Genomic DNA, 15,154 nt, shown 5'->3' with positions numbered 1-15,154 from the left:
TTGATGTGTGACTTGTTGTCCTCTTCAACTCCAGTTGTTCTTCAGTCCTTGAGTCCACTCGGAGTTTCTACCTTCCACTTGGAGTTTTAGAACCTCTTTACTCATCATTAGGCGAATCTTCTGATCCAAGTGTCATTTTGGAAGCTTCCTGGGCACTGGCACATTGAGAAAAGATTCCTCCACATGTCAAAGTACGCCCAGCGCAGGTAGCCTTTGTTGCACTTGCTATGCAGCGCAGGTACACCATAGAGCTTTTGACATTCAGCGCAGGTGCTCAGTGGAGCAGTTGACATGATCCAAAATTGACCTGTTTTTGAGTGTTTTTCAGTGGAGAACTGATTTGCAGTGCTGTGGTTTGCTGACCTTGTTCCTCTAAGGGTAAGAACAACATGTTTAGGGACTTTGGATCCCTCAGATTATTGACATTTCATGCTCCATGCTATAAGGCACAAAAATGTCTATAACAGGGTATGACCAGAGCTTGACTCATACTTTAACAAGTTGATGCGCATAACCACCAACCCAGACTTGTCCATCAGCGTAGACACCATGCCCAAGTATGTTGCTGGTTTAGCTGCACTCAAGACAATGATGCACATGCTATCATACAAGTTGGACAGAGGAGCCCGAGCAGTGTACCCAGATGCTATGGAGGCAAGAGTCAGGTTCTAGAAAGATGTTGCCTTAGAGTACACAGACACCATCGTGGACTACCGAGCTTGGCATCAGTTTGCTACTATCGACCACCGTGAGGATGTCGAAGAGTTGGTCTTCCAACAATTGTCCGAGTCATAGTGATGTCTTGCATGGCTTGCTCAAGCCATTTTGTCTCACATGGGTACATGTGCATTGTAATGTAATGTCTTGTCAAGTGTAAGTTCAAGTGTCGATAGTTAGATGTAACAGTCATAGAGTAGATGAAGAGTCATGAGGGTAGATGAACTGTCACAAAGATGAATGACAAGGGCCACACCATCCTTTGCTATAAATAATCCCTCATAACTCATTGTAGAGGCTTTTTGGTCAGCCAAGCTCCGATAGGAGTATCTTAGAGAAATCTTGGACAGTATTGTAACGCGCCTTGGCTTCTCCACTATGCAGAGCTAGTATATCTCTTTGGAGGAGTAGGCGGTTGTGGCTGTAATGTTCCGCTGTCAGAACTAGTGGTTGGACATGGATGTATTGTACGACTAGAACTTACACTTCTTAATATAACAGAGCAACCACGTTTCATGCATATGTCGTATTGTATTCCAACTATCTTGTTTACTCCAAATGATATATGTATATGTTTGTTTACGCATGCATGTATGGACTATTCTGTATAAGTATGTATGAATCTTACTGAAATGTGCTGATTGGTTTAACCATCACTTTGGATTGTTAGCTAACTTGCTTTCCAGTTTGTGATGCATCTTCGTTCGTGTGTTCCCTTCCAAGCTACGTTCTATCACAGGTTTCCAAGGGGCGCACTCACCGCACTCTATGTGTGTTAGAACCGTTCATGCACCTTCCTTGTCTTGCCACAGCTGTCACACCCTTGCTACCAACAGGGACATCTTACTCGCCTCTGTGCGAAACCATGGTCAACACGATACCATATGACTCACTACTAGGACTCCTACACCAAATGATCTGAGGTCTAATTGGGACTTCTTACCGGGTACATCCCCTGACATGTTGGTGGGTCCAGCACTGTCAACAAGAGGATAGAAAACTTCTTCTTGATGAAGGTAGTTTTCTTCAAGAATTATCCTTGATCCCACAGAGAGTGAGATGACACCACCTTTTGATCTAGCTTTCTTTGGATGAATAGTCTTCAAAAAACTTTAACTTGAGTAGATGTAGGGTTTTGGCCTTCTTTTCTTAATGATGATCCCAATACTTCTTTGTAGACTTCTTTGATCGAGGGTTATGATGCTTCCTTTGACTTCAAGATGATCTTTGCTTTGATTCATTCCTTGAGATTTGATCCTTGAGTGTCCCTTGATAATATGCCCTTCCTTAACATCGTCACCTTAGCTCTGATACCATGTTGAGAAATCTATGACATCGATACTAGGTGATTTCTCTGGTATGTGAGATTTGCACATTATGGAGATCAAAATATTGCTCCATCTGTAGTATCCATGTTATGGTATCCTTGCCATCAAAATTCCTCATATAGATATTTGGAATATGGTGGGTCTTCAATCCAATGTTAGGTTCTATGAAATCATGATTAACATTTCTTTTGTTCTCATCATGAGTTTCCTCTACTACCTTTTCGCCATTAGGAAGCCTTTCTTGTAGCAACTTTGTTCCACCTTCCTTCAAACTTTCCATGTCTTTCTTTAATTTTTCCATGTTACCTTTCAATTTTTCTTGTATACCATCGATCTTAGCTTCCATGCCATTCTTAAAACCATTTATCTTAGCTTCGATTCTATATATCAATAGCTTTGATATATCATGTTGAATTTCTTCCTCTTCTTCATGTGTCATGGTAGAGATTTCAGGTTTCTTACTGGGTGCTTCTATTTTCTTGCTTCGAGTCATTTTGAAATCAAACAATGATATCTATGCTTCATTATGCCTTTTTAATCACTTCAAAATGATTTTTCAAACAAAAGTTATGCATTTTTTTTTTTAAATACACACTTTTTTTCTTGCTTTTAGGGGGTCAATCTTGAAACGGTTTTAACTATGTACTTTCGTATCTCCAAGTTTTGAAATTTCATCCTATGGTAGCCCTCTGAGTCCTCTTTCCAACCCCATAGGTCTGATCGAGATTGGATTTGTCAAGAAAGAGGCATGCCCAATCTCCCACGATGACGTTATTATAAACTAGTTTAGTAGATTGAAATTTACAGAGTGCCATGTGTCACTTCTTCAACCTTCGATGCTAAAATTGATATCCAAGAAACTACAGTCCATCCTCTTTCTTTCTCTTTTTACGAAATTTAAATCTGATGCTCAGAGAGAAAGTTATGATGATTTTCCCAGGTTCACCCATTTGAGATCAAATTATGGAGCCTGCAAAAACCCTAAATTCCTCGGATCATATCTCGGAAAAAATATCCAGACAAGATATGAAATTTGTACACAAGGTTCATCAAGATTTCAACTCCAATGGGTTTTAATTTCAACTTCTGAAGCTTCGTAGAAAAAAATGTTATAGTGAAAATTCCATGATGTCCTGTTTGAAGCACTAAAACCCTAGAATCCAAACCTCTGATACCAAATGTTATGCAACTAGCTCACAAATAGATAGATCAATGACTTAAAAATTATCTTCTTCGAGGGGGAAACCTCCTTTACATTACATAAATGAAAAATTCATGGACGATACAAATGACAAGACCTCATTTCTATATATAGGAGTCTAAGAGGCCACAATATGAGTAGAGGTTACATAACAATAATATTATAAGGGCACAATAAAAACAGTAGTGGGCTTGTATGGGGCACAATAATAACAATATGGGGACTACATGGGGACAACAATAAAATAAGGGGGTTGCACTAATAACAATAAGGGGGTACACTAGTATTATAGGGACCTAACAATCACCTTAGCTCTGATACCATGTTCAGAAATCTAGGGCATCAATATTAGGTGATTTCTCTTCTTTAGATAACTTCTTGTGAATGATTTTTACTTTCTTAGATTATGATCTTCCTTTGCTTATGTTATTAGTGTCTTTTTCATCAAACAACTACCTATGCATAAACCATAAGAGACATAAAATATAGATTATCAGCCAGGGCCAAAACCTCTACTTCTTGAGAAGAAAACCCAAACAAATTATTCTTCTTATAGAGATTCCAATTGACGAATACCAAGACCAAGACCCTAGACCTTTGTGCCACTCCAAGACCAAGTCACAAATCTCCCTTTATGAGATCCTTCTTGAAACAAACTTGTAGCACTTTCCTCTTTCTATAGTCAAAGCAAGTCAAACTGTCTATACTTCTCAAATTTTCGATCTCTTCAACAGATCTGCAACTTTCAACATATCTGTACCCCTATAATTTACACATGTGGGCTGTTTTGAGGTATATACCTTCTTTGCATGATTAGGAGATTCTATCTTGTGACCTTGGCTAGCATGTATGCTAGTATGGAGATATTGTTCTTGGTGTCTTTGTTGACTGTGGAAACCCTACTGCAGAGCCCTTAATATTAGACACGCGTGTGAGGAAAAATAACCAAAAAGTGTGCCACGTATTCTCCTCCTTCCCACGCTGGTTGAGAGGCCTCTACTTTTGTTTCTCACACTTTATGTTGTACTTTAGATGTATGACCGAAAATTTGCGTTTAGAATTAAATTTGAGTTGTCTATAAATAATAGTTTCCCATCATAATGAGCCGACATGAGTATATGTGAGCCGACATGTCCTTTGGAGAAATTATATTATTCCTCTCTGAAGCCGACTTGAGGTAAATGCTTGTGCTTGGTCTTGGAGGGCTACTTGACATTTCCATTGACTCATATACAAATATAATATGCCCAAGAAGGGTCTTTCATACACGACAATGAATTTTATGACTAGATAACAAAAAATAAAGTCTCACAATGGGAGCCATCAATAAAATAAAATTCCTTGCTCATGAAACCCATGAGACAAGCATTACAATAATACTTTTATTTTTCTTCTTTTCATCGATTACATAAAATCACAATTACACATGTCATTATGAAGACCGAACCTAGTTACACTTTTCAACACTATTGGGAAATTCATAAGCACCTCGTCAAGTACCATAGTAGACGCATAACACTAGTGAAGAGATTTATTGCAGAAACTTATAGTAGTTGCGGTTTGAAAAAAATATGGGTGGTTCTAACTAGCTATGAATTTTATGATTACAAAATTTGTTTTCTGTTTATGCTTTGAAATATTACTTTGGGAGGCTTGATTTATTGCAACATTTTCAACATGCTATGAACCGTGTATATAAATTTAATCTTGCGCTCTTGTCACTGGAGTGATATTGATACTATATGTTGATCTTTGAGAATTTTTTTTAGTGCAACTTTTGGTTGTTCATAATAGTGTGTATTGTACTTGAAAATTCTGTAAGTAGTGATTTATGTTCTTGGAATTTTCGGCTATTCCTGTTTGGGGTGATTGGGCTCCTAATCATTTGTATTCTGCAGCTGTCTTTGTTGTTTGTTGACATCTACTAGAGCATAGACCTACATATTTAAGTCTTGTGCTTCTGAGGTACTGACCTAACTATTTAGTATTAATATGATTTGGAAAGTGGGTGTATGTTTGCTCTTTATCATAATTATATGATTTAAAGGCATCAATGGCAATGAATGCTTGCTCAGTTGCAAAGTGAAACAATTCCTCCCATGAATAATCCTTACAAATATTGTTTTTTAATTTTCAATCCTTCAAAGTTTCCAAATTTCCAGATATGAGTTTTGCAAACTTGCAGGGTGCTCATTGGGAAATTCATAAGCACCTCGTCAAGTACCATAATAGACACATAAAACTAGTGAAGAGATTTATTGCAGAAACTTACAATAGTTGCAGTTTGAAAAAACTATGAGTGGTTCTAACTAGCTGTGAATTTTTATGGTTATAAAATTTGTTTTCTGTTTATGCTTTGAAATATTACTTTGGGAGGCTTGACTTATTGCAACATTTTTAACATGTTATGAACTGTGTATGTTATTAGGGATTGCTTGTAGAGATTAGTGTACTATATAAATTTCAAGATATTAGGATAGAATTGTAATCTTTTATAAGTTTATGTTTAATTTTAATTTTATTATTAAGCAATACTAAAACATGTAACCTTGAGCTCTTGTTACTGAGGTGATATTGATACTATACGTTGATCTCTAAGAATTTTTTTGACTGCAACTTTTGGTTGTTCACAATGGTGTGTATTGTACATGAAAATTCTTTAAGCAGTGATTTATGTTCTTGGAGTTTTCAACTATTCCTGTTTGGGGCCATTGGGCTCCTAATCATTTATATTTTGTAGTTGTCTTTGTGTTTGTTGACATCTTCTAGAGAAAAGACCTACATGTTTATGGATCTTACATTCGTGATTATGAAGCAGAGTATTATACTCTTTTTAAAGAGTTTGACTTTTGAGATAAAGATATATAAATAAGCCCAACATCAAAGTGCTGGGTTGCCTACACCATTGCCTCATTTGCTAATGTAGTGTGGCAATATATGGACTCACATGTCGTCTTGATAATGTAATTCCCTGGGACCTTACAAGCGAACCTTTTATTAACTCTTTAAAGAAGGACTTGAGGGGGTCATGAAGGTCAAATGTTGTAACTATGTTTAAGATGCCCTCGTGATGCACCAAGTGATGTTGCCACTAGTGACCGTGTCATGGATTCTAGCCCTTAAAGCCTGAGCTCAGCATAGTGAACCAAGGTGAAGGCAACGTGGTGTAAGTAGAGTTTGAGGAAAAAAGCAGGTGCTTGAGCTCAACTAAGTCACTTCAAGTACATTGGCAGGGACTTATTGCTTCGCAACTCATCTTGTTGTATTAATAATCTCTTTAGGATGTCACATTGTAGTAATAATCATGTAGTTTAATTCCACGATGAACATTGTTTGTCGAATCATGAACAAAATGGGGTAGCTTTGGCTCTCATTGGTCAACAACTCGATTACGAGTTACAAATTAAGTATTGAACCTGTTATCACTTAGAACCATAGTTCATGTATGTAATGTTGTCCACAAGTTTCATATGAAAATCTTTGGTTTAGTGAATAGGTTTAGATGTGTGTGTGTCACTTTGAAATTAGAATTTCAAAAGGTATTGATGTAAGTCCGTGTAAAAAATCGTTAGATACCCTCCATCATTGTTAGTTAAGGCATGTCTTGTCTTGATTGCGTCATTAGTACTTTGCGCAGTTTCGCAGCGCTGTCTGTTTGGTCAATTTAGCTGCGAAATGATGTTTCCGCCTTTTCGCAGCGTACTGTTTACCAGCCATTTCGTAGCGCGTTTTGTCAAATCTTAACTGTCTGCGCTACGAAATCGGGGTTTCGGGGTTTTTGTAGCGCCATTTCTTGAAATGTCAAGTCTGGGAGGGGTGAGTCATAGGTCCGTCCACGTTTATCAGTTGATGTCCACTCTAGGTCATGATAGATCATCATTCCGCCATAAGGTCCAGGATCACGCATATGAATGTCATCTTAAGGGATTTTATGAGGTATGGTTGTGTCATAATGTGTTTTCATGATGTGTAAACATGTCTGCTGTATGCAAAAAAGCCCGAGTTCTCATTTAAAGGGATCATCGCAAGCGAGCCTGCACTCCAAAGTCGAGATTGTTTTCGAGCTGTAGCTGCTATTAGTTTCCTGTGTGAAGATATTCGAAGCAAGATGGAAAAGAGGGAACATCGATCCGGTAGGTGCCTGAGAACAGAGCCAGAGGGGCTTGATGTTACACTCAACGATGAAGGTGTAGCAAGAGCTTTTCGGAATGCCGGTTGCTGGAGGTTCTGCGAAAAGTTGAAGGGAGGACATGTAGAGGTAACGAAGGCTTTTGCATTGAATTTTACTGGATTGAATTCAAAGGTGTCAATGTTAGAATTTCCTGTGTCTCCTGAGGCCATTTCTATTGCCACTGAAATCCCGAGGGGAGGACAAGAATGGTTCAAAAATTTTAAATTTGACATGAGTCCCTGTAGAGAGTTTTTGAAGGAACCGTATGTAAATGAGGACCTCACCAAAGCGGTGCCAAGGAGTTACGTAAAAGAACATTATGCTATGCTCCTTACATGTATCCAGAAATACCTAACATGCGAGGGAAGGTACAACAAAGTTTATGCCTATCACTTCAAACTTTTGTTGCATTTCACAGGTAAAGCTTCAATAGATATCCCTTTCTATTTGTTCAGAAGCATTAGTAAAATGTGTGATAAAGTCCAGTTAAAGAAAGATGGTTGTGAAACATCCTTGTTTCATCATGGCTTGGTGAAGTTGCTGGTATTGGATGGTTTACAAAAGATTGGCAGAGATTGGGATTCATTTGTTTTTATGGCCGGCTTTCCAAGCAAAACAGGCCTCACTCCATTGCCTGTGAGAGAAAGGGAAGAAAGGAGTGAAGAACCTACTCTGGCTGAGCTCAGAAAAGAGGTGACAGACCAAAAGAAGCCTAAAACCAAGTTAAGGAAATCAAAGAAGTCAGTGGCAGCAAAAGAGACACTTAAGTCATCATCTAAGGAGACACCTCAGTTATCAAAGCAGAAGATCCAGAAAAAGAAGGATGAAGCTAAACCAAGTGAAGTTGAAAAGATTTCGAGGGTGAAAACCAGAGGTCAACTAAACAAGGAGAAAGGTAAGTCAATTACTGTGGAAGAAAGCCCTATTTCAAAAGGCAGTTTAAGTGACTTACTTGAAGCTATTGAACTTGAGCAAGATCAGTCAATACAGATTGAACCAATAGAGTTTGAGCAAGATCACCCAGTGCAGCCAATGCATATTGACCTCACTCAATCTTCACCCGAAAGTACTAAGAAACCAAGAGCTTCAAAAAGGTTGAGATTTGAGGAGCCTAGTGAAGAATATGCTTTCAAGCCACGTAGGCCAGTCACAAGAGGACAAATGAAAGAGGTGGAGAAAGCGCAGAAAGAGAAGGCACCTTTAGAAGTGCCTAGTACAGATGTACTTGAGGTTTTGACCAGAACAGTTCATGCAGCCAGAAGTAAAAACAAGGGTAATAGGGTCATCATCAGCCAAGGTGGAAATGTCATTGCTATCAAGCAACAAGCAGGAACAACACAAGAAGAAATGCCTCAGATTAAAAATGTTTCTAAGGAAAGGGCAGTGAGATATGCAAATTATAAAAAGGCTGTAATAAAAGGCAGAACAAGTCTAATGAGCCAAACTGACTCAGTGTCTGATGCATATGTGTGGACGGTGCCAGCTCTGAAGCAGGCAAAAATCATGAAACAGATGAATACAAGCTTAAGAGCAGAAAACAAGGCTTTGAAGGAAGAAGTTAGCAGTTTGAAGAAGAAGCTAGGTAAACTAGCTAATTAATCCAAGGGGAAATTTGCTTTTCAAGTTTTGATAAATTTTGGTTGTCATCATTTTGAAACTTTTTGGATCCCTTACACCTGTACAAAGTAGCTGAAGAAATCACGAAGTTAAGTCATCAGTGCTTTAAGGTTCATATGCTTTGTTTTGATTACCTACAGCAGTTTCGTAGCGCGCTACGAAACTGCTGTAGATGACTGTTCATGTGAAAAAATGAAATTGATGCTGAGGTCAGCAAATCTTAAAAGGGATGACTCGAGGCCAGCATGGAGATTATACAAAGCTATTCAGATATTCAAAGGGTGACAGGTGTGAGTATTTAAGGAAAAGGTGAAATTTTTGTCTTTTGTTAAAGTCTTCCTAAAGTTACTTTATAGCCGAATTATTAGGGTTCTGGTAGGGTTACCGAAATTTTGAGTGGTACACCTGTTCAGTTCACAAAGTGTCCAGATCATAAGGCATATTGAATTATGCGTGGTTATTAGAAGAACTAAATGGCTTGGAGCATGGTCTTTTAATGCATGAAGTCTAATGGGAGGCAGAGACCGTGAAAATAGGGCACAGATCCTTATCAATTGATGAGTCATCTACATATCAAGTATCCGAAGCTGCTCATTCAGTGAATGTTCCTCCAGCATGTATTGGCTATTACTGGAATGATACAGGTGTCAAAGTTCAAGAAAGCATCAAAGCACACGAGGAGATAGACTTAGAGTTTCAATGGGAATGGGACTCTATGTTTTCACAGCGCAATACCTTTGTAATTAATTAGTTTGTTTAGATATGGATAAGGCAATTAATGATAGGATTTCGAGCTCCCTTCATGCTTGTTGAGGAGTCTCAAGTAGTTGTATTTTTGGTTTTCCTATATATAGAAATGACTCTGATGTAAAAAAGGTTGGAGATTTTATACAAAAACAGAGTTTATTTGGGCCAATGTAAAGACTTATTACAGTAATAGTAAAACAGTGGTTGTTTCTTCTCAAGATTCTCAATGGATTATATTGTTCAAATGTGATAGTGTTTTATTTTCTTAATGTTCTTTTGCAGCCTTGTTATAGCACAATCACTCAGAATTCATATCTTATGCTCTGACTTCTTGTGTGTTTGGCAAGCTGTGGTTTTTGTGAAGTATGTTTGAACATTTAATGCAAAGAGCCTTGACTTCCATGAAATGACTGTGCTTTTGTTTACTAAAGGTGTGAGACTCCATAGCCCAATGAAGACTAATTTGATATGTGTCCAACCAGCTTTGTTTTCATGAATGTGTGAAGAGTTAGCCATCTGTTGTTGTGATTGATTTTTATCAAAAGTCTGTGAGAGAGCCCTCTCTGACCAAAGAGGCTAATCTTTGGTCTAAAGTCTGGTTGAAAGAGTTACATGAAATCTTGCTTGGCTGCAGCCCTTAGTACTGATTTTGTGATAACAGAACCAATGAGGAAATAATTGGATCCAATCTAAGATCATTATAAGTTCATTTTAGTTCTTGTTGTTCTTGATGTTGCATATGATATTTATTGTACATTTCAATCCATTCAATCATTTATTTGTGAATATATATCTGAAGAAAGTCAATTTTCTTCTTTCTTTTTCTTAATTAAATATTATTTTTGAATCAATGCAATTACAAAGATTAAATATTAGTATTATGTAGTTTAGTTGTAAGAATATTATTCAAATTTGCATCGGTGACCAAATCGATCCACCTAATAAATCGGGTTTCAAATTAGAACTGGTTAGATCTCAATGAACCAGTTTAAAAAAAAATACATGAAATAATTAATTTTTAATGAAAAAAATCTATTTTTAAGATTTAAAACCATGATTCGAAATCAACAAAGACAAAATATACAAAGTTTTCTCATCTATATACCATGTAAACATGAATATATCAAAATGACATTGAGTGCAATACATATCATTGACAAAGTACATAAGGAATGAGGTTCTAAATGGCCTATAAAGTCCAAAAATAATGCTACAAGCTATTGGGCCATTGGCCTACTACAAGACTACAAGTCTACAAGTACATATCAGTGATAAACATGATCATACCTCATCATGATCAAACTCCTCACCACTACTAGACACAAGATCATCAATAGGAGCTACTTTAACATCATTTGGATCAAAGTTTGAGGTTGCCTCAACCTCATCTACAACTCAATAATAGCACCTGTAGCAATAAAACTAGACCTAATGGAAGCATGAGTTGTAAGACTAGTGCTTTCCATTGGTTGTTTTCCTTTGCTTGATATGGTTACTAGTTCTAGTTTCAATGGCACTACCATATATGCATTGGGATCAACCCCCCCTAACTCCACTTCAATATCAAAATTAGGATCAAACTCAGTTGTTTCAGTCTCCTCCACACATTCTGATACTGGATCAATATCGTCCAACACAATGAGATCTAGATTAGGTATTTTGTTCATTAATTGGTTATGCCTTCATCGAAGGTTGTATTGCACGAAGACAAGATCATTTAACCATTTTTGTTCCAAACTGTTTCTCTTCTTCATGTGTATTCGCTCACAACCTAAAGCACCACAAGTTTGGATGAGGACTCTAACTGCAAACTTTTGTAATCAAGGACATTGGCTGCAAAATGACTCCCACCAATGTGTTGCAAAGAAAAAGACATTAATTAGTAACTTAGTTCATTTCATTACTTATTTACAAGTATTTACAAACAATTTGAATTGTAATTTGTAAATAATTGAACTTTAAAACAAAAACAAATTGGAATTGCTTATCTAGTTGATCCATATCTCTTGCCATCTTTGCCAAGTTTTTGCCAAAGGTATCTACTGGCATACTTAAAAGATTTAGCTATCTATGTATTTCCAACTGGTCGAAATGGTTAGGGACCATGTGCTCCAAGCAATCATACAACCCATCTCTAACCTCCCTAGTCTGGACATCTCCTATAAGAGCTTTATAATGATACTTTGGGTAAAAAAAATACCTAGTTGCATGTATAGGACAATGGAGTTGATTGTTCCATCTATTATCAATGATCTCCCAAATATGCCCATATTTAGCTAATTTATGTTGGATAGTTCAATCGGAGTTGGGCGAGGATCGATTGATCGTGGTGGCTTTTAGCAGATGGTAGTCCATAGATCTGTAAAGAACAAAGTCTTTCAAGTTGATCAATAGTATCGATTCTTCTAGTTGATCGGTGTTGGAATTTGTACATGAGGTCGAGTCTCCATGCTGATGGGAGTCAGCAAGCTATGTAAAATACCAATTTCTTGACATAATAGAAATTCAGAGCAGAGCAGCAACAAAAAGGGTGGTTTTTCTCTCGGAAGGGTTTCCACCAGAAATATTGTGTCTCATGTGTGATGATGTGATTGTGTGCATTGTTTATTGTTCATATTGTTGGTTATGGTTTTCAGTTATGCTTATGTGATGCACATGTTTAATGAGTTGCTACTAACATATGTGTGATTCATTAATAGAATTTTAAATAGGTAAAAATAATATATATATCACACTACTGATTCACCCCTCCCCCTTAGTAGTGCTCAAAGGTTTCTAACACTGTTGTGATGTCGAACCTCTCTAGTTTGTAGCCCCAGGTGTTGCAGATCGTCTTGCATATCCCGCCGGCCTCACTAGTGCTATATATGCATACCACAAGATTGGAAATTAATACCACATACATATATTTCCTAAAATTTACATGCAACCAAAATATAACAACTATTACTTACCATCTGGACCCCACGCTTTTCCTCGGAGTAGTCATTGATCAGGATACCCTAAAAGTTCATTCCACTATATGGATAGTCATCTATGTACAATGGCATCTAGTCCCAGTGAGCAAAGAACTCAGGTCGGAACACCCATCTGACTTCCCCTCCTCCATCTCGTCGTAGTAGCTACCCTCAGCGGCGCATCCTGGGCTCTTGTGGGCCCCCATTAAGGATTTGCACATGTGGACGGATGGTCGGGATCTTATCAAATAAGAATGAACATACAACTGTCCCAAATGAATAATTTTCATTGGTATGTCCTCTGCATAGTCCCAACTGTTGTTTCAACAATGACAACTTCATCTCGGCCCACCCATAGTAGGTCCCTGCTAGTACACTCTCTACAAGCATAATTTCCCCCTAGTGATGTGATGAAAGGCTTTACTACCCGATATCTACACCACTATTATAGTTGTATTCTGTGTCTCGAGTCTCTCCAAATCATGAATTTGGATGGTCGTACCCTTTGCATGAGCAGCCGATACACAATGACACTCAAAAAACTCCCCTTTAAGCCTCCCACAAGGTAGCACTGGATAAATCTCACCAACCACCCCCAAGGGTGGCAATCCTGTCAAAAAGTATATGTCCTGGATAATGATATCAATCCTATGCCCCTATACCATAAGGGCCTCCTGATATGGATCCCAATAACTCACAATCCTAGACAATAGTGGCTCACCAGCCCTCATCAATGGGTTCTCCAAGAACTTAAGGAACCCATATCGCGCAAGAACCCTTCTAACTGCTTGGTCCCCCTGAACCTCAGCACGAAGAGTATCGAAGTCTCGTTCTTGCCATACCAGCTTTATATTTTCCATACCTGCAAAATACCATTATGTTTTATTAGTTCAGAGTCAAAAGCATCCACTCTTGGTTCTTAGCTTCAGCTCAATAGAGACCCCCAGACCCACTTTTCCCTTTAGCCCAAAACACAAAATTTTCCCTCAAAATTGCGTTAGAAACACTATTTGCCCCATCTTCTGCATTTCAGAACACAAAAAAAGGGAAAATAGGTGTGTTGCAACCATGAGGAAAGGAAATGGTTTCTCCCACTGAGCCGAGGCCCTAATCTGAAAGTTTAATCCACCAAAATTGATGAGTAAGGTGAGGCCACCTACCTACAACTCACAGATCTGAATTCTGACAGTCAGTTTGTTTGCTATGATCTACTCAAGATTTAGGTCCTTCTCTTGCTCTCCAAATTCTCCAACAACTCACTATGAAAATGAATTGGATTTGGGGGCAAGAAGCCCTTTATAGGAAAAACCCCAGTTTTTCATCACTCATTGCAACCAAATCATAGCTTGGTTTGACGATCTGTTAACACTGTTGGAAATCTCTCACTGAGTTCTATAATGGGTCTCTTTTTGTTTTTGGTAATTTGACACTTCACCAGGAAGCCATTTTTGCCACGAGGTCTCACTTTGTTGCTTATTCAAATTGAATTTCTTCATATGAGTAGCTCGTACTTAGGTACCACTTTACCTTTGCACTAGTTGACTGATGTGTCGATTTTCATCTTGAGTAACCATTTGTTACTCATGTTTTTATGGTCCCCTTTGGGCCTCCCCCCATGTGGCGGCATCATCAAGTCACCCTTATTCAGAGAATTAGAGATGAGTCACCCTTACATATATGGAGTCTGTTCCGAGTTCCCTTGAGTCATATTACAACATTTCATGCTCCTTTGTGTCACATTCATCCCATTGTGCTAATATTTGGCCTCGTTATATACTGCTCCATCTTTGAAAAGCCTCTGGCTGATTAATTAACCATCCCCTCTAGAATCGAGTCAGTAATTTCTAGGTCAACCATGCATATCATGCTCTGAAAAGGGAAGTCATCAGTCCGCCTCTCATCTTGTATCCTTCCATAATATTCCCTGGTGTCAGTTGATCAATCACATTGTTATGACCCTCATGCCTTTGTTGACGAATCATCATTGCCTCACCTCTGGCATGCCCTCTTCTGCCCACTTCAACACATTTATTCTAGGAGAGTGGTCTAGAGGGCGATGTACCTTGGTTCGAGCTCTTATCATTGTTCGGTGCCTCGAATCAAGCAAAGGAAATCACCATTTCCCTTTGACTTGGTTGTTTCTTGTGTTCTCGACTCTAGCTCACTATCGCATGATCGAGAATCGTACACTTGATTGTCCGGTTATCCAGTAGATTGTATCAATATTTCCTGGGTGTGTGTGAGATTTTCTAGAACTCATGAGGAGGTGGCCCTTCAGGTAGCCCCCCACATGCCCTGATGTCAACAGATCATGATCCAACCTCATATGTAGTTCCGTAGAATTGATTGGCTCGGTTCTCGTTTCTTACAATACCCACAACATGCATATCTCATTCAGATAATCCATTCAGATCTT

The sequence above is a fragment of the Pinus tabuliformis genome, chromosome 9, assembly GCF_031772625.1.
Source record: "Pinus tabuliformis cultivar Carrire ecotype Pingquan chromosome 9, CPIR1, whole genome shotgun sequence".
Classification (NCBI taxonomy): domain Eukaryota; kingdom Viridiplantae; phylum Streptophyta; class Pinopsida; order Pinales; family Pinaceae; genus Pinus; species Pinus tabuliformis.
Note: the sequence above shows the minus strand (reverse complement) of the source record.